The sequence below is a fragment of the Pseudophryne corroboree genome, chromosome 12 (assembly GCF_028390025.1).
Source record: "Pseudophryne corroboree isolate aPseCor3 chromosome 12, aPseCor3.hap2, whole genome shotgun sequence".
Classification (NCBI taxonomy): domain Eukaryota; kingdom Metazoa; phylum Chordata; class Amphibia; order Anura; family Myobatrachidae; genus Pseudophryne; species Pseudophryne corroboree.
The window spans coordinates 167,290,872-167,310,705 of NC_086455.1; the positions used below are offsets into that span (position 1 = coordinate 167,290,872).

General features: G+C 48.4%; 1 long non-coding RNA gene across 1 annotated transcript in view; it reads right to left on the bottom strand.

The window, feature by feature from the left end:
* Nucleotides 1-9,528: 9,528 nt before the first annotated feature.
* Nucleotides 9,529-19,834, bottom strand: part of LOC134980573 (uncharacterized) — an 82,745-nt gene continuing 72,439 nt past the window's right edge. The window contains exons 3-4 of the long non-coding RNA XR_010190437.1: nt 16,608-16,648; nt 9,529-9,725 (exon numbers count right to left, since the gene is read on the bottom strand). This is a non-coding gene — a long non-coding RNA (uncharacterized LOC134980573). The remainder of the gene's footprint in view (nt 9,726-16,607; nt 16,649-19,834) is intronic.

The following is a 19,834-nucleotide window of genomic DNA, read 5'->3' on the forward strand; positions in this document are numbered from 1 at the left end:
GTATATGTCTGGACAGGTACTATTATAGCAACGGAGGGGTCCTGTGTGCAGTCGGAATACATATGTTTTACCGGCGTCCGGGATCCCACCAGTATGCAGGCAGCGAGGAAGGCGCGAGAAACCCCTTGCAGGCTCGCCAGGTTATATTCTCCCTTTTGTATCGTGGACACTGATAGAGGGAGAAAAGCCTGTATTCCAGCGTCGTCAGTTCACCGCCTGTCGGGATTCCGGTGTCAGCTTTGTAACTGCCAGTTTCCAACACTGGGGAAGGTGAAGTCGGGACTCGCCGGCGCCTGAAAAGGGGTGTGACCTCGGGAAAAGGGGTATGGCTTATCGGGGATGATGCATCCGCAAGCCACGCCTCCCGAATTAATCACTCAGGGGGCATGACCAGTGCTCTGTAAGCTGCTGTCCTTGCCCCCAGCCCATCTGTCCGTAAATAGCCGCTGTGAGCTTGCGCATAGTGTCTATGTACCAACTGCTCCCCCACCCACCGCAGGACACTGCGGCCCGCATGTGGGACAGTGGGATAGTCCCAAGAAAATGATACTGTCCTGCGAAAATCGGGACAGCTGGGAGGTATGGGTCCCGTGATTGCCTCCCGTGCAGTCTCAGTGCAGGAATTCCCTTCCTCGTCAACGCACTTGCAAAGAAGATCCTAGGGCAGATGTACATAGACTTGGAAAGTGATAAAGTGAAGAGAGATAAAGTAAAAAAACAATCAGCTCCTGTCATTTTTCAAGCACAGCCTGTAACTTGGAAGCCTCTCCAAAGCTTAGTACATCTCTCCCTCTGACACATGTGCAGGTCTCCAGAAATATGGCGGCAGCACTATTTTCTCTGTAATTTCTGCAGCATAGGTGCTTGACTCCAGAGAGTTATGTGGGTGCAGGGTGTGCAATGTGGACCAGCAGTAATCACTATGGCCCTCATTCCGAGTTGATCGGTCGCAAGGCGAATTTAGCAGAGTTACACACGCTAAGCCGCCGCCTACTGGGAGTGAATCTTAGCTTCTTAAAATTGCGACCGATGTATTCGCAATATTGCGATTACTAACTACTTAGCAGTTTCAGAGTAGCTCCAGACTTACTCTGCCTGTGCGATCAGTTCAGTGCTTGTCGTTCCTGGTTGACGTCACAAACACACCCAGCGTTCGCCCAGGCACTCCCACCGTTTCTCCGGCCACTCCTGCGTTTTTTCCGGAAACGGTAGCGTTTTCAGCCACACGCCCCTGAAACGCCGTGTTTCCGCCCAGTAACACCCATTTCCTGTCAATCACATTACGATCGCCGGAGCGAAGAAAAAGCCGTGAGTAAAAATACTTTCTTCATAGTAAAGTTACTTGGCGCAGTCGCAGTGCGAACTTTGCGCATGCGTACTAAGCGGATTTTCACTGCGATGCGATGAAAAAGAACGAGCGAACAACTCGGAATGAGGGCCTATACCTCCTGCTTTGGCCATACTGACTTCAGTAGTTCCGCTATGAATTTTGCAGCTCCATGTGATTTCAGAAAACTGGGTTTTTTTTGTGTTTTTGTTGGTTTCACACATAAAAGCTGAACCATTTCTTTTGAATTGTGTAAATATCCTAATTTCAGTCAATTTGCATTTTGAATGATAATATTTTAAGCACACAATTACAAATGAAGTGCCTATTCGTCTAACTCGCATAAGACATAAGTAAACACATCCATGCAGTGGGACTTCTGCAAGTAATTCAGCCACAACCAGACAATGGCGCGGTGACAGTTCTACATGTTGCATCTTACAGTGTAGCCTAATAATGTAAGAAGTCTTCGTACAGTATCTCATCTTACTCATGACATTCAGACAGGGCCGTGCAGACTAAAGTGTCACCATTGGCGGGAGACAGTTGAGGCAGGGGCACGGTGAGCTGAGACAGTATTTATGCGGGTGAGATGAGTGAATCTTCAGCAACACGCGTTTCGGATGATTCATATTGTTAGGCCAATAGTTCAGCCTGTGGTGAATCAATTCACAGATATTTTATTTCTGGTTTAAAGCGAAATGTTTAAAGATAAATAGTGTGAGAAAACACCTACTGGAGCACCTTGCTATGGATGACTTGCAGAGTACAAACAGGTTCTGCCCTTATACCAGAATTAGTTAGCTATAAAAAAAAATGGTGGGCTAAAAACTATATAGTGATGACACACATAATATCTTCAAATATTACAAAAACATCCAGAAGATATTTGTGATAAAAGATAATACAGAAATTGATAGGCTGCTTCCTCTTTAATGTGACTGCCCCCTAGTGACTGGATAGGCTGCATTCTCAGTGATGTCAGTGGTTCCTAGTGACTGTATACAGGCTGCATTCTAGGTGATGTCACTGGTTTCTAGTGACTGTGTATAGGCTGCATTCTAGGTGATGTCACTGGTTTCTAGTGAATGGATAGGCTGCATTCTCATTGATGTCACTGGTTTCTAGTGAATGGATAGGCTGCATTCTTATTGATGTCACTGGTTTCTAGTGAATGCAGCCTACCCATTCACTAGGAACCAGTGACATCACTGAGAGTGCAGCCTACCCATTCACTAGGAACCAGTGACATCACTGAGAGTGCAGCCTATCCAGTCACTAGGAGCCAGTGACATCACTGCATTCTCAGTGATGTCACTGGCTCCTAGTGACTGGATAGGCTGCACTCTCAGTGATGTCACTGGTTCCTAGTGAATGGGTAGGCTGCACTCTCAGTGATGTCACTGGCTCCTAGTGACTGGATAGGCTGCACTCTCAGTGATGTCACTGGTTCCTAGTGAATGGGTAATCTGCACTCTCAGTGATGTCACTGGTTCCTAGTGAATGGGTAGGCTGCACTCTCAGTGATGTCACTGGTTCCTAGTGAATGGGTAGGCTGCATTCTCAGTGATGTCACTGGCTCCTAGTGACTGGATAAGCTGCATTCTCAGTGATGTCACTGGCTCCAAGTGACTGGATAGGCTGCATTCTCAGTGATGTCACTGGCTCCTAGTGACTGGATAGGCTGCATTCTCAGTGATGTCACTGGCTCATAGTGACTGGATAGGCTGCACTCTCAGTGATGTCACTGGTTCCTAGTGAATGGGTAGGCTGCACTCTCAGTGATGTCACTGGCTCCTAGTGACTGGATAGGCTGCACTCTCAGTGATGTCACTGGTTCCTAGTGAATGGGTAGGCTGCACTCTCAGTGATGTCACTGGTTCCTAGTGAATGGGTAGGCTGCACTCTCAGTGATGTCACTGGTTCCTAGTGAATGGGTAGGCTGCATTCTCAGTGATGTCACTGGCTCCTAGTGACTAGATAAGCTGCATTCTCAGTGATGTCACTGGCTCCAAGTGACTGGATAGGCTGCATTCTCAGTGATGTCACTGGCTCCTAGTGACTGGATAGGCTGCACTCTCAGTGATGTCACTGGTTCCTAGTGAATGGGTAGGCTGCACTCTCAGTGATGTCACTGGTTCCTAGTGAATGGGTAGGCTGCACTCTCAGTGATGTCACTGGTTCCTAGTGAATGGGTAGGCTGCATTCTCAGTGATGTCACTGGCTCCTAGTGACTGAATAGGCTGCATTCTCAGTGATGTCACTGGCTCCAAGTGACTGGATAGGCTGCATTCTCAGTGATGTCACTATGCTCCTAGTGACTGGATAGGCTGCATTCTCAGTGATGTCACTGGTTCCTAGTGACTGTATAGGGTGCATTCTCAGTGATGTCACTGGCTCCAAGTGACTGGATAGGCTGCATTCTCAGTGATGTCACTGGTTCCTAATGACTAGATAGGCTGCACTCTCAGTGATGTCACTGGTTCGTAGTGAATGGATAGGCTGCATTCTCAGTGATGTCACTGGTTCCTAGTGACTGTATAGGCTGCATTCTCAGTGATGTCACTGCTTCCTAGTGACTAGATAGGCTGCACTCTCAGTGATGTCACTGGCTCCAAGTGACTGGATAGGCTGCATTCTCAGTGATGTCACTGGTTCCTAATGACTAGATAGGCTGCACTCTCAGTGATGTCACTGGTTCCTAGGGACTGGATAGGCTGCATTCTCAGTGATGTCACTGGTTTCTAGTGAATGGATAGGCTGCATTCTCAGTGATGTCACTGGTTCCTAGTGACTGGATAGGCTGCATTGTCAGTAATGTCACTGGTTCCTAGTGACTGAATAGGCTGCATTCTCAGTGATGTCACTGGTTCCTAGTGAATGGATAGGCTGCATTCTCAGTGATGTCACTGGTTTCTAGTGAATGGATAGGCTGCATTCTCAGTGATGTCACTAGTTCCTAGTAACTGGATAGGCTGCATTCTCAGTGATGTCACTGGTTCCTAGTGACTGAATAGGCTGCATTCTCAGTGATGTCACTGGCTCCAAGTGACTGGATAGGCTGCATTCTCAGTGATGTCATTGGTTCCTTATGACTAGATAGGCTGCACTCTCAGTGATGTCACTGGTTCCTAGTGAATGGGTTAGGCTGCATTCTCAGTGATGTCACTGGTTTCTAGTGAATGGATAGGCTGCATTCTCAGTGATGTCACTGCTTCCTACTGACTGGATAGGCTGCAATCTCAGTGATGTCACTGGTTCCTGGTGAATGGATAGGCTGCACTCTCAGTGATGTCACTGGTTCCTAGTGACTGGATAGGCTACATTCTCAGTGATGTCACTGGTTCCTAGTGAATGGATAGGCTGCACTCTCAGTGATGTCACTGGTTCCTAGTGACTGGATAGGCTGCGTTCTCAGTGATGTCACTGGTTCCTAGTGAATGGGTAGGCTGCATTCTCAGTGATGTCACTGGTTCCTAGTGACTGGATAGACTGCAATCTCAGTGATGTCACTGGTTCCTGGTGAATAGATAGGCTGCACTCTCAGTGATGTCACTGGTTCCTAGTGACTGGATAGGCTACATTCTCAGTGATGTCACTGGTTCCTAGTGAATGGATAGGCTGCACTCTCAGTGATGTCACTGGTTCCTAGTGACTGGATAGGCTGCGCTCTCAGTGATGTCACTGGTTCCTAGTGAATGGTTAGGCTGCATTCTCAGTGATGTCACTGGTTCCTAGTGACTGTATAGACTGCAATCTCAGTGATGTCACTGGTTCCTAGTGAATGGATAGGCTGCACTCTCAGTGATGTCACTGGTTCCTAGTGACTGGATAGGCTGCGTTCTCAGTGATGTCACTGGTTCCTAGTGACTGGATAGGCTGTGTTCTCAGTGATGTCACTGGTTCCTAGTGAATGGATTGGCTGCACTCGCAGTGATGTCACTTCCTCCTGGTGAATAGATAGGTTGCATTCTCAGTGATGTCACTGGTTCCTGGTGAATAGATAGGCTGCATTCTCAGTGATGTCACTGGTTCCTGGTGAATAGATAGGCTGCATTCTCAGTGATGTCACTGGTTGCCATGTTATTGACTGGTTGCATTCTCAGGAACTTTGGTTTAGTCCAAGTAATGGATGATAGGTACAATTTAAAGCAGAGTACAGTATAGATGTTTAAACACTTAAGCCACATTTCACCCACGTAGTGTCAAAGAAGTAAGAAAATGAAAGTTGGTGCCACCACAAGTGGAATTATCATGTATGTGGTGAAGATGAAAATCATGCCATCAGAAAAAGCTATTTTAAAATATTATGGCTGCAGGTTTAATACATATGTTTCAAAGAAGGACTTCATATTCCTCTTTACTGGTGCACTACTGGGGCCTGCTATTCCTGTCATGCCCAATGGGTACATGGATGTCAGGCTCAATGGCTTGGTCCACCCTGGCAGACAGGTACAGTACTCTAGTCTCAATACAGTAAATGTACTGAGTGTTTACACTGTACAGTTTCACCCGCACATACCGTCTACAACAGAGGTAAACACCAAGATTCTGAGAGAGGTCAGGTAAAAATAGGGTAGAAAAGTACTATAGGGGATGGAGAAGTAGGCAGTGGCACACTCAGGGGGGGTTTCTGAGTACCCATCCTGGCGGACCCACATTTTTTTCTCAGAGACAAAGACAGCTTTCTCTTCATCTCTGCACTGCCTGTGAATGGATCTGCGGCGGAAAACTCTGATCAGTTGTGTTCTCTGCACTGGATACTGACAGTGGCACAGAGGCGGTGTGTGACACCCATCACATGCAGCGGCACGGTGTGTTCTGCGCTGTGGAGAGAGTCTGTTGAAGCAGCAGTCCATCCTCTCTCTACCTGTGTGATGTGCGGCGGTGGAAGGATGTGCAATTGAACTTGTCATCCCGCGCCCTCCAATCGGCCCCTGGCTGGCCTCTGATCGGTGCTCACCCTATGTCGTTTGCACATAGGGCGAGATGTACTAAGTCTTGGAGAGAGATAAAGTGCAGAGAGATTTTCCCCTGGTCTAACAGCACCCCCTGTTCGTCACGCAGCCCCACTTTGTGACGCTTCAAATACTTTTTCCCCCATTTTTTTCTGAAGGGGGTGTGGCCACACTTCCTACATTTAGGCCACACCACCAATGGTGGCCACAGATTCTGCGGTCATTTTCTAGGATGAAATAGAACAATGAAATTTACCCCATTTGTTTGTGCTGTAGACCAACCCATACGTCCATATTCTCAAATCTCATATGGCAGGATTTACTAAAGGAAAAATGTGGTAACATCACTGTTTTAGGGGGCTTTTCCGCATTTTCAAATGTACTAAGACCCGTCCGACCGCTTATCGACGCAGCGGGTATCACCAGTTTTTTATGGCGATACCCTATAGAAGCCTATGGGCTTCTTTCCGCATCTCGACGCATCCCCCCACCTCCGCTGCGCAGCACCGCTCACGCCATTCCCCACATACCTGACTGCTGTCAGCCTCCCCATTGCAGTCCCGGTTCCCAGCCTCCTCCTGCCTCAGGAACACAGCCGGATGTACTTTCGGCTACAGGGAGGAGAAGGAAGAGCCCGGGACTGACTACAGATGTCACCTCCTGGGGCTGGAAGGTGACAGAGACCCCAGCAAGCCCTCTCACTCAGCGGCTCAGGTATCACAGGGGGCAGCTCATACCGGATTGCGATACGAATTGCATATGTTAGCAATGCGGAATGTGGCGGAATCAGAGGCGGAACTACCGCCAGTGCAACCAGTGCGTTGCACTGGGGCCTGCCTCTGTCCAAGGGCCCAAAGCATGTAATGAGTCAAACTGACTGATTACATGCCGCTGTGTGCTGCGGGCAACCGCTGCCCGCAGCGCACAGCCGCCCGGAGAGGAGCGCAGCGGCACGGGGGAGAAGGAGGGAGGTGGAGGAGGGAGCCACAGCAGCGCTTTGTTACTGGTTGAGGCGCTGCTGCTGCTGTCCCTCTGTTTCAATATAGGCTGTCTTCCGAGAACAGCCTATAGTGAAGCAGAGGGGCAGCAGCAGCAGCGCCTCCACCAATAACACAGCGCTGCTGCGGCTCCCTCCTCCACCTTCCTCCTCCTCCTTCTTTCCTGCCCGGGAATCGTCAGAAGCTGCACCGAGGAGCCTGAGCCAGCGGAGTATAATTCTTCTTTCTTTCTTTCTTTCTTTCTTTCTTTCTTTCTTTCTTTCTTTCTTTCTTTCTTTCTTTCTTGGGACTGTCTGCCGCAATGTGTAAAAAGGGGGAATCTGCCAACCGCAATGTGTAAAAAGGGGGAATCTGCCTGCCGCAATGTGTAAAAAGGGGGAATCTGCCTGCCGCAATGTGTAAAAATGGGGAATCTGCTTGCCGCAATGTGTAAAAAGGGGGAATCTGCCTGCCGCAATGTGTAAAAATGGGGAATCTGCCTGCCGCAATGTGTAAAAAGGGGGAATCTGCCTGCCGCAATGTGTAAAAAGGGGGAATCTGCCTGCCGCAATGTGTAAAAATGGGGAATCTGCTTGCCGCAATGTGTAAAAAGGGGGAATCTGCCTGCCGCAATGTGTAAAAATGGGGAATCTGCCTGCCGCAATGTGTAAAAAGGGGGAATCTGCCTGCCGCAATGTGTAAAAAGGGGGAATCTGTCTGCCGCAATGTGTAAAAATGGGGAATCTGCCTGATGTAATGTGTAAAAAGGGGGAATCTGCCTGCAGCAATGTGTAAAAAGGGGGAATCTGCCTGCCGTAATGTGTAAAAAGGGGGACGCTGTCTGCCGTAATGTGTAACAAGGGCACGCTGTCTGCCGTAATGTGTAAAAAGGGGACGCTGTCTGCCGTAATGTGTAAAAAGAGGAATCTGTCCGCCGTAAGGTGTAAAAGGGTCTCTACCTGGTGTAGTGGTGCTACTGTGCAGCGTAATTTGAATAATGGAGACTACTGTGCACCGTTTTATGAATTGGTATTATTTTTGGCCACACCCCTTCCCCGCAAAGCCACGCCACTATGTATTTTTGCGCGCGCCTACGCCGCGCACTGCCCCTATTTTGCATGCAGGGGTGGGGCTCCGATGCGGTTTCTTGCACACAGTGCTAAAATGTCTAGTTACGGCACTGTTGCTAGGTATCCATTTCTCTGGCTCTGAGCAGGTCCCCCTCACCAGATCCTCTCCAGGGGTGAGGGGGTGGACTTGGATGGGGGGGGAACAAAGCATTTTGTCGCACCTTGGCCCACCGCTCGCTAGTTCCGCCACTGGGCGGAATGTTACCGCTGTTTTAGTACATCCTAAATCTGTACTAGAACATTCTCTTAACTATGTAGCAGTAATTGTGGCTCTGGGAATGGCGGCAGGTGACCTTGTAATGCGACGGATTGTTTCACCTTCCAAGGAACCTATCTGTAAAATGTAAAACTTTCCAGCAGTCTAATGTGTTTTTTTCTTTTCTTTCTGCATTAAGTCAGCGTAGAATTTGTTTTTAACAGCCCTTTTTGAATGACTTCCACACGGCAGACTTCAGAAGGATTGTAATTGTGAGAGAACCGTTCTCTGATAGCAAACACAGCACATTAGCTCGTGACAATACATGAAAACTATAGTTGAACAAATCCTAGTTAATATTGGTCAGTTTGTGCCTGATACCTAATTGAGAGCTTATTTTTCACCACAGTCCCCTGGGCAATGTTTCATCTTCAAAGCCTGAGCCAAGAAAATTCACATCTTCAAGTTGTCTGTGGGCTGTTTCGCTTCCCTCCAGTTTTCCATCTTGGCTCATTTAAACAATCCTATTAATCCCCAGTCAAGTGCATGCATGCAAAGCCTTGATGAAAAGAAGGCGAATGCGTGTAATAAAGAAATGTAGCTGGCCGTATGGTAAGGCAGCTCAACTTGTCTGCCGGACTGAATTCCGAGAACGTTTTTCCTAACTGGCAAGCAAGACGCTGGATGTAAGCTCAGGAAGACACGCTCTGTAAGCTCCCTCCCACTTCCAAGCCAACCCTGTATCAACCTTGGTGGTATCTGAAGATACATACACGTCAATCACTAGATCTACAGTACGGTTGTTTTAATGTGTCGGTCGCAGGATGTGTCATTCAGGGCATATTTATTATTTACTATTCACCCGGACTTCTTTCTCCTCTGATTTGAGACAAAGACGATCATTACAAAACCCTTTGTTTGAAATCTTTTAATGGGTTTTTGTCAGTGACAGAAATCCCCCCAGGTCCAAACTTCTCATCAATGAACTTTTCAGAAGCCAGTGGGTAAACATTACATCCAGTATTTGTTCTGTAACGAGGGTGTTGATAAATTGCTTGTAGAAAGGGATTTATCCTGTGTCATCTCAGGTCCTGCCCGGAGCCGGTCGGAGACAGGGAAGTGTAGAACTGTGTCATACTGGAATTGTTGCACGAAAGGGTTACTCAAGAAACACAAGTATATATATTTATATTTCTATGAATCATTGACCTGTTAGCTTTGTTCTGGTTGTGTCTTAGGCATTGGGCCCCGGGGCTTAGGGCTTGGTCAGTAAATTCATTTTCTTATGAAGTCATTGGCCTTTTGCATCAGAATACAGTCATCAATTGTGCAACTGGGAATGTTTTTTTTTTTATTGGTTTACATTAACTACAGCAAAACATTATCTCCACAAGTTTGTCTGACAATTGGAGCATAAAGAAAAGCATTCTCTTGGACAGGGCTGGTGCAAGGTCTCTCTCTGCACCTTGGGCAAAGCACCAGCCTAGCGCCCTCTAACCAAACTCCGCCACCAACACCTTTTGAAGAGGGAGATGCAGGTGGCCACTAGGTGGGCTGGCAGTGGCGTAACTAGAAATTTTTCTCCCCCAAGCCAAAAAATTCTTCGGCGCCCCCCCCCCCCCCCCCCCATAATTGGCACTATTAAAGGGATAAATGTGCGCGCGCCGAAGGCGCACGTTGCAAAATAGGGGGTGTGGCTTCGTTTGGATGGGCGTGGCTTCACATAAAGGGGCGTGGCATTGCAGGAAAAGACTACCTCATACCCCAGTTTTGCAACCTGCACGCCCAGACGTTGGCCACCACAGGAAAGAAAAATAATCCTGATTCATGCCCCTTACATTATTTGTCATTTTTCCTCCTTATAGTAATGCCCAGTATACATTATTCTGCAATGGCCCTTAGACATTATTCCACACACAATAATGCACATGACACAATATGCACACACTGTAATGCCCCAGACACATTATGCCACACACCGTAATGCCCCCGACACATTATGACAGGAATCGCAATGCCCGTTATACATTATGCTACACACTGCAATGCCCGATACATTATACCACATACCACAATGCCCGTGATATAGTATACAACACACCGTAATGCCTGACACATACCGCAATGCCCGTTATACCCTATGCCACACACCGCAATGCCCGTTATACATTATGCCACACTGCAATGACCCTGAGACATTATACCACATACCACAATGCCCGTGATATAGTATGCCACACACCGTAATGCCTGACACATTATGACACACACCGCAATGTCCGTGATACATTATGCCACACACCGTAATGCCCATTACACATTAAGTCCTACAGTAAGGCTTGAAATTACTTTTAAATTACCTGCTCGTTGCCAGGGCTTTCATGCACTGGGTGTCATGCTCGTTGACAGGGGTTTCATGCACTGGGTGTCATGCTCGTTGCCAGGGGTTTCATGCTCTTGGTTCCATGCACGGTGCCAGGGGTTTTCATGCTCAGGGTGTCATGCTCGTTGCCAGAGGTATCATGCACTGGGTGTCATGCTCGTTTACAGGTGTTTCATGCACTGGGTGTCATGCTCAGTGCCAGGGGTTTCATGCACTGGGTGTCATGCTCGTTGCTAGGGGGTAGTGCTTGTTGCTAGGGCTGTGCTCCCAGTGCCACATATGTCCCCAGTGCCAGATATTACCCCACGGTGCCAGGTACTCACATGACCCCAGTGCACAATATAGCCCCCCCCCCCTATGTGCCAGGTACACATATACCCCCCCAGTGCCACATATGCCCCCAGTGCCAGATATTCCCCCTCAGTGCCACATATGCCCCCAGTGCCAGATATTCCCCCCCCCCCCAGTGCCACATATGCCCCCAGTGCCAGATATTCCCCCCCAGTGCCAGATATGCTCCCAGTGCCAGATTTCCCCCCCCCCCCCAGTGCCACATATGCCCCCAGTGCCACATATGCCCCCAGTGCCAGATATTCCCCCCAGTGCCACATATGCCCCCAGTGCCAGATATTTCCCCCCCAGTGCCAGATATGCCCCCTCCCCCGCCGCCGCCGCTCCCCCGCTGGTTTGTGTTGGAGGGACACGGAGGGCACAGTGCGCGCCTCTCCTGTGTCCCTCCTGCATCATCTCCGGCGGCCGCGGGTCTAATAGAGGAAGTGCCGGTTCGTGAGCCAATCAGAGCTCACGAACGGCACTTCGTTTATTAGACCCGCGGCCGCCGGAGATGATGCAGGAGGGACACAGGAGAGGCGCGCGCTGTGCCCTCCGTGTCCCTCCAACACAGCAGGGAGGGTTAGTAGGAGCAGATTGACATGCGGACGCTCGTCCGCATGTCAATCTGCGCTACATCAGTGGCGCCCCCGCAGACCCTCGCCCCCAAGCCACCGCGAGGGCTGCAGGGGCAGTAGTTACGCCACTGTGGGCTGGGGTAAATTGCATCGTTATACATATCATAGTTGCCTACCTTGCTGCACCATGTTCCGGGAGGCTGCAGCGTGGTAGGCTAATGGGGGTGTGACTGGCGGCGATGTGGGTGGTATGGGGGCGTGGCCAATGGGGAAAGCGAGCGGTCCGGGGGCGTGGTACCATAGTCGCGTCATCGTAGTCCCGCCCCCGCTAGACAGTGCAGAGAAAATAGGCACTGTACAGCGGGGGCGGAGCTACGATGACGCAAGTCGCGTCATCGTATCCCCCTAGGACCGCCCACTTGTTCTCTGCTGTGGGCGGCCGAGGGGGAGTGCGGGGGCTGCCAGGAAAAGCGGGACACTTGCCCACCTTTCCGGGGGGCCGGGAGGGCCACACAATTTTCAGGAGCCTCCCGGCCTTTCCGGGAGGGTAGGCAAGTGTGATACATATACAGAGAAAAGGGACAACACTCAAGGACTTTTAAAGCAAAAAAGTATATTGTAAACAAAGCCACAAAAGTTTGTGACTTGGGGGTCTATTCGTGAAGCAGTGAAAAGATTGGAGAAGTGAGCCTATGGGAAAGTTGCCCATGGCAACCAGTCAGCTTCTCCGTACAATTGTATAGTATGCAAATTATAGATGTTACTTCAATGCTGATTGGTTGCCATGGGCAACTTCTCCACACTTTTCACTGCTTCATGAATGAGCAATCGTGCGCAACTAACAAATGGGTTAGATGTTTTAGATAAGAGGACCTCACATTTATTAGCGAAGGAAATTAGGAAAATAACTGATTATATGCCCACGTCATATTGAAATTTTATTCAAGACATCATCACTTCTTAACATAATTATGTGGCATGGCAGTTGCTTGGATGGAGTATATAATATGTTTATTTTGGATGGCAAATGCGATGGATTATTGTCAGCCGTCAGCAAATAGTCATCGTGAAAACGGTAGGAGACTGAATTGGCAAGAGCTGACTCGACATTCCAAAAAGTTTTAAATACCTTGTGCAAAAACCAAAAACTTTCTCCTGAATTAAAATTCTGCTAATAGTTTACAAAAACATAAAACAAATTTAAAAAAACACACACAAAGACACCTGCTTTGCGACATCAGGGGGTAAATTTACTAAGGTGGGAGATTTTTAGAACTGGTGATGTTGCCCATGGCAACCAATCAGATTCTACTTACCATTTATCTAGCTGCTTCTAGCAGATAATAGATATATCTGATTGGTTGCTATGGACAACATCACCAGTTCTAAAAATCTGTCTCCCACCTTAGTAAATTTACCCCTAGGTCTTAATATATTAACACCTTATACTTATACCTTATACTTATTTATGTATTTTCATCCTCATTATATTATTACTGTTGATGTTATTTTATTGAGGTATTTTACTGCACAATTGTAATTATGTTCCTGCGGACTTGGAACCAGTGACAACCAAAGCGCTGAGAAATTGTTCACACTTCAGAGGTCAACCAAGCGCGGCAGACAAATGGGCTTACATAAGAGAGATTTACTTTGGGTTGTTATTGCTATTGACAGGCAGGTATGTTGCTAAATTTATTACAGGAGCGTTGTTCCATCCGTAAAGCGCTCTACTGACGTTAAAACATTTGTAAGAAATAAGACGCTCATCAATTATATTTGTCAAATTATACAAAATAATAATGAAATAGGGAATACTTCTCATTCAGACATAATCTCCATAGAATGACACTGGCTGTACAATGACTTATCGTTACAAACAACTATAGAATATTACAATTCATGTGTAACAAGTGGGACTATTGATACTGCAGTCTGTCATTATCACCTGGGCAGGAGGGGGTATGTGGGGCAGGTTCTGAGGTGGCGGGGCAGGTTCTGCTGCTGACCTCTTCCTCCACTTCTTCCCTCATTGCTATTCCCTGATCTTGGCCCCAGTAGCTAACACCCAATAATTAATCAATAAGAGCCTAAGAGGCCCATTTATCAAGAGTGATAAAACTTGTTGTGTATGATAAACGGTACTCCAGCCAATCAGCCCCTAGATGTCATGTGTTTTAAAAAATGACAATTGGGAGCTGATTGGCTGGAACCCCACTTATCATATACAACGAGTTTTATCATTCACAACGAGTTTTATCACTAGTTGATAAATGAGCCCTTTAGTATGATAAACTCTAATATTTAGCACGGGTTGGGTATGAGTGACCGGCGGCCAGCATACTTCCGCCAGTATCCCGCCAGCTGAATGCCTGCGAGCGCAACTAGCCCCATACATGGCAGTCAGCGCTTTGATTGCTGGATAGCTACAACAATCATCCACTAGTCAGCATGCAGGCAGCCATTCACTGTCTGGCTGCAGTCTGGGAGGCAGGTAGAGAATGCTTCACTCTGATTGGTGGCTAGCTCCAGCCATCCACTAGTCAGCATGCTGGCAGCCATTCACTATCTGGCTGCAGTCTGGGAGGCAGGTAGAGAATGCTTCACTCTGATTGGTGGCTAGCTCCAGCCAGGGCCGGACTGGCCATCTGGCACTTCTGGCAAATGCCAGAAGGGCCGATGGCCACGTGGGCCGGTCCAGCGGTCACTGAGACGCGCTGCTGCTCAGTCCGGCGGCAGCGCGTCTCAGCTGTCAGGATTGGAGAGCTGTGAGGACTGGGGTGAGAGCGCCGGGCGCCCGCCAGCACGGCTGTGTCTGGCGCGGCGCGTATAGCGGACTTCAAAGCAGCAGCCGGTTCGTGAGCCAATCAGAGCTCGCGGACCGGCAGCCAATCAGAAGCCGCCGGTCCGCGAGCTCTGATTGGCTCACGAACCGGCGGCTGGTTTGAACGCTATACGCTGCCGCGCCAGACACAGCGGGCAGCTGGCGGGCGCCCGGCGCTCTCATCCCCGTCCCTCACAGCCCGGAGGAGGAGGAGCAGCAGCAGCAGTGCAGCAGCGGTAAGTAGCTGCAGCACTGGCTGCTGTGGGGGCAATTGTATACCTGGCACTGTGGGGGCAATTGGCTGGCACTGTGGGGCATTTGTATAGCTGGCACTGTGGGGGCAATTGTTTACCTGGCACTGTGGGGGCATCTGTATACATGGCACTGTGGGGGCATCTGTATACCTTGCACTGTGGGGGCATCTGTATATCTGGCACTGTGGGGGCATTTGTATATCTTGCACTGTGGGGGCATTTGTATACCTTGCACTGTGGGGGCATTTGTATACCTTGCACTGTGGGGGCATTTGTATACCTGGCACTGTGGGGGCATTTGTATACCTTGCACTGTGGGGGCATTTGTATACCTGGCACTGTGGGGGCATTTGTATACCTGGCACTGTGGGGGCATTTGTATACCTGGCACTGTGGGGGCAATTGTTTACCTGGCACTGTGGGGGCAATTGTTTACCTGGCACTGTGGGGGCATTTGTATACCTGGCACTGCACTATCGGGGGCATATAATGTAAATTTCGGCTCATACCGGGTGCTGTAATGTGAATTTTGGCTCATACTGTGTGGTATAATGTGAAAGGGGCAGCAGTACTAGATAGTATAAGGGGTCCTACTATTGTGGTGCATAATGTGTATAAGGGGTGTATAGTGTGGTAAACTACACTGAAGACCACGCCCCCTTTTGAGTGACCATGCCCCCTTTTGAGTGACCACGCCCCCTTTGTCAGCAAGCTGGTAACCATTCACTGTCTGGCTGCAGGCTTGGAGGCAGGTAGAGAATGCTGCCTCGCTGCTTTGATTGTGTGGTCCAGTGGCGTATCTATAATGGGTGCAGTGTGTGTGGTGCACACGGGCCCCTGGGTACAGAGGGGGCCCACACCACACACACTGCACCCATTTCTCCTATACTTACCTTTCCGGCGTCCATCGCTGACCGTGTGTGGGCCCCCTCCTATCCCGTAGCCGTCACCGCCGCTGCTAGCGCACTGAGCACTAGAGACTCTGGCACAGTGCCAGAGTCTACAGCGCATGCGCAGGACTCCGACAAAATGGCGCGGCGGACATTTTTTCAGAGTCCTATGCATGCGCTGTAGACTCTGGCACTGTGCCAGAATCTCGGTGCTCAGAGCGCTGACAGCGGTGCTGCCGGCTACGGGAGAAGAAGGGGCCCGCACATGGAGTCTGCACACGGGGCCCCTCCTCTCTAGAAACGCCTCTGGTGCGGTCACCACCCACCCGCGCTCGAATGCCTCTATAAATGTGGGGCCCTGGGAAACTGCCCAGTGAGCCTATATGTTACGTTAGCCCTTGATTGTGAGTATTCATTAAAACATTTTATTTTGTAAACTTTTGCTAAGGGTCTGTAATATCGTAAGCAGTGGCGGATCCAGGGGGGGGGGGGCACCCAGGCACGTGCCCCCTGTCATTTTGTTCTGGATCCGCCCCTGTAAGCATAGATAACCGCTGTTGCTTTATAAATGCTTTTATGCATGACAAATTTAAAAGAAAAAAAAACCCGATACATAGGGCAACATTAATGATATAAGCATTCTCCCGTCTTTTAAAATCAATGTTAATAGATAAATAAGCCCCTAAATGTGAGGCTGGTATAGTTGTTAATGACATTACATGACTGATTACATGAAAAGGACTGTAAAATGCAGACCTACATTACCGCTCATTCTTCTTCCCTTTGTGTCTTTCTGCATATCTGAAATATTGAAGTCCAGCAGGTAATGAGGGAGAGAGTAGGAAATGACACGCAGAACACGCTCTTCTATAATACAGCATGGAGAACAATCTCATCAAAGCAACAGGTCAGGGGGCTATTAGGAAGCACTTGGCTCGGCACTGACTGCTGCCCCCACTTGGAGGGGAAAGTCTAGGGGCACAGGTGAGATTGGCAGGGGGACAAGCAGATATCTGGCATTTATTATGTTTTAGATGGTTGAATTCCCAGGTTAATGAGAAAATTAAAGATATATGAAGGTAAGACAAAGTTGAAAGGTTGAGAGATTTCTTGATGATCAATTTAGGGTTATTATAGAACCACAGTTGGAATTCTGACTAGGTTCACGCCGGTCATATTAGCAGTGAATATGTTATTCGGATGTGGTGACTGTTCTTTCTTATAGCGAGGGAATCAGCATTTATTTAATCTGGAATTTTCCATCTGTGTTAAAGGGGATTTAATACTTTATTTCTTACATGTGCCGTAAATGACCACAGTGACTGCTAAATTGTGTATGTTGTTCCTGAGATCTGAAGATTTAGAAATCACTTTTTTTTCCCCTAAGAGTTGTAGTCCCGAGACTTTCCGAATATGTAGAACCCTCTCCCACGGTGCAACCCAATCTGTTCCATGGGGGTCATTCCGAGTTGATCGCTCGCTAGCTAGTTTTAGCAGCCGTGCAAACGCTATGCCGCCGCCCACTGGGGAGTGTATTGTAGCTTAGCAGAAGTGTGAACGCTTGTGCAGCCGAGCTCGGCAAAAACAGTTTGTGCAGTTTCAGAGTAGCTCTGAACCTACTCAGCGCTTGCGATCACTTCAGCCTATTCGTGTCCGGATTTGACGTCATACAACCGCCCAGCGAATGCCCAGCCATGCCTGCGGTTTTTTCGGACACGCCTGCGTTTTTGCAAACACTCCCTGAAAACGGTCAGTTGACACCCAGAAACGCCCCCTTCCTGTCAATCTTCTTGCGGCCGTCAGTGCGAAGGAAAACTTCGCTAGAACCTAAGCACAACCACAAAGAGCTTTGTACCCGTACGTCGCGCGTGCGCATTGAGGGCCATACGCACGCGCAGAAATGCCGTTTTTTCACTTGATCGCTGCGCTGCGAAAATCGGCAGCGAGCGATCAACTCAGACTGACCTTGCAGTGTTCTATTATGTCATTCGCTGTACAGAAGAATCGTCTATTGATTCTTCGGCAATTAGATGTAAAATTGCAAAGATGCTAAATTAAAAAAGAAAAGACCCCATCTGATATATATATTTAATGAGACAATAAACAATTTTAAAGAGATACAAAGTTTTTATAAATTTATTATATACCTAACATGTAAATATTTGTAGATCTCATTATCACCCCTGCTGGCGATAGGCAGATACACTATCAGGAGGGTAGTGATATGTGAGTTATCCTCCACTGATGCGGGTCTGTGAGCTGCGGTAATGGCAGAGGATCATGCCACGGGATCTGTCTCTGCTTGGTGTACAGCTATTGGCTGCCCTGCTGCCAGCGCTAATACCATCGCATTGTGTGTTCCGCTGCTCTATTCATTGCTGCCCTGTATTGACTCAGTCCTGTCCATGCTGTCTCATTTCACTGATCCTTTGGCCAATCTCTCTGTGCTGTACTCACTAATTACCTCTAATTGCTCCACTCTCCTGCCTGCAGTATTTGCTGGGTTTTTACATTGTTGCATATTCTGTAATATATTTCTCATAAACTGTCTTTGTTATTATTAGGTGGGAGATGGCAGGTGTGGTTCTATGTGTATACCTATGTGTGTGTACCTATGTATCTGCCTATGTGTGTACCTTAGTTTGTGCATGTGTGTACAATTGTACATATATCAGTGAGTATGTGTATATCTATGTGTGTACCTATGTTTGTGCATGAGTGTACATCAGAGCTGTAACCAGACATTTTGGTGCCCTGTGCCAGAAAGTTAATTGGTGCCGCGCCAAATTAAAAATTGGGACAGTGCGTGCCATACAAAAAAATATAGGGCCATGGCTTCATGGGGAAGGCGTGTGACCACAGAATAGTACCAATTCACATTACACCGCACAGTAGAGCCCCTTATACACGTTATGCCAGGTAGAACCCCTTATACACATTATGCCAGGTAGAACCCCTTATACACATTACGCCATGTAGAACCCCTTATACACATTACGCCAGGTAGAACCCCTTATACACATTACGCCATGTAGAACCCCTTATACACATTACACCGCACAGTAGAGCCCCTTATACACGTTATGCCAGGTAGAACCCCTTATACACATTACGCCAGGTAGAACCCAGAGAGAGGAAGAGAGGGTGTGTCTGTCCAGCCAGCTCCTGTTCCCCACATACAGTAAACTTACAGCTTCCCTGGCAACAGCGCTATTGTGCCTATATGTGTGTGTCTGTGTGCGTGACTATGTGTGTACCTACTGTATGTGTATGTGTGATTAGACTGTATGTGCGTGCCTATTTGTGTACCTATATGTGTGACTATGCATGTGCCTAGCCCTAGAGTATGTGTGTACCTATGTGCATGACTATGTGTGTACCTCCTGTATGTATACTTATATGTGTGTGATTATACTGTATGTGCGTGCCTGTGTGCACCTATATGTGTGTGTGTGTGTGTGTGTGTGTGTGTGTGTGTGTGTGTATCTATGTGAGTATATGTTTGTGTGCCACTGCCTATGTGTGTGACTATGGCCTAATTCAGACCTGATCGCTCGCTAGGGATTTTTTGCAGCGCTGCGATCAGATAGTCGCCGCCCATAGGGGAGTGTATTTTCGCTGTGCAAGTGTGTGAACGCATGTGTAGCAGAGCGGTACAAACAGATCTTGTGCAGTCTCTGCGCAGCCCAGGACTTACTCAGCCGCTGCGATCACATCAGCCTGTCCGGGACCGGAATTGACGTCAGGAACCCTCCCTGCAAACGCTTGGACACGCCTGCATTTTGCAAACCACTCCCTGAAAATGGTCAGGTGCCACCCACAAACGCCCTCTTCCTGTCAATCTCCTTGCCATCGCCCGTGCGAATGGATTCTTCGCACAAACCCATCGCTGAGCGGCGATCTACTTTGTACCTGTGCGACGCACCTGCACAGTGTAGTGCATACACATGCGCAGTTCTGCCCTGATTGCAGCGCTGCAAAAAACGC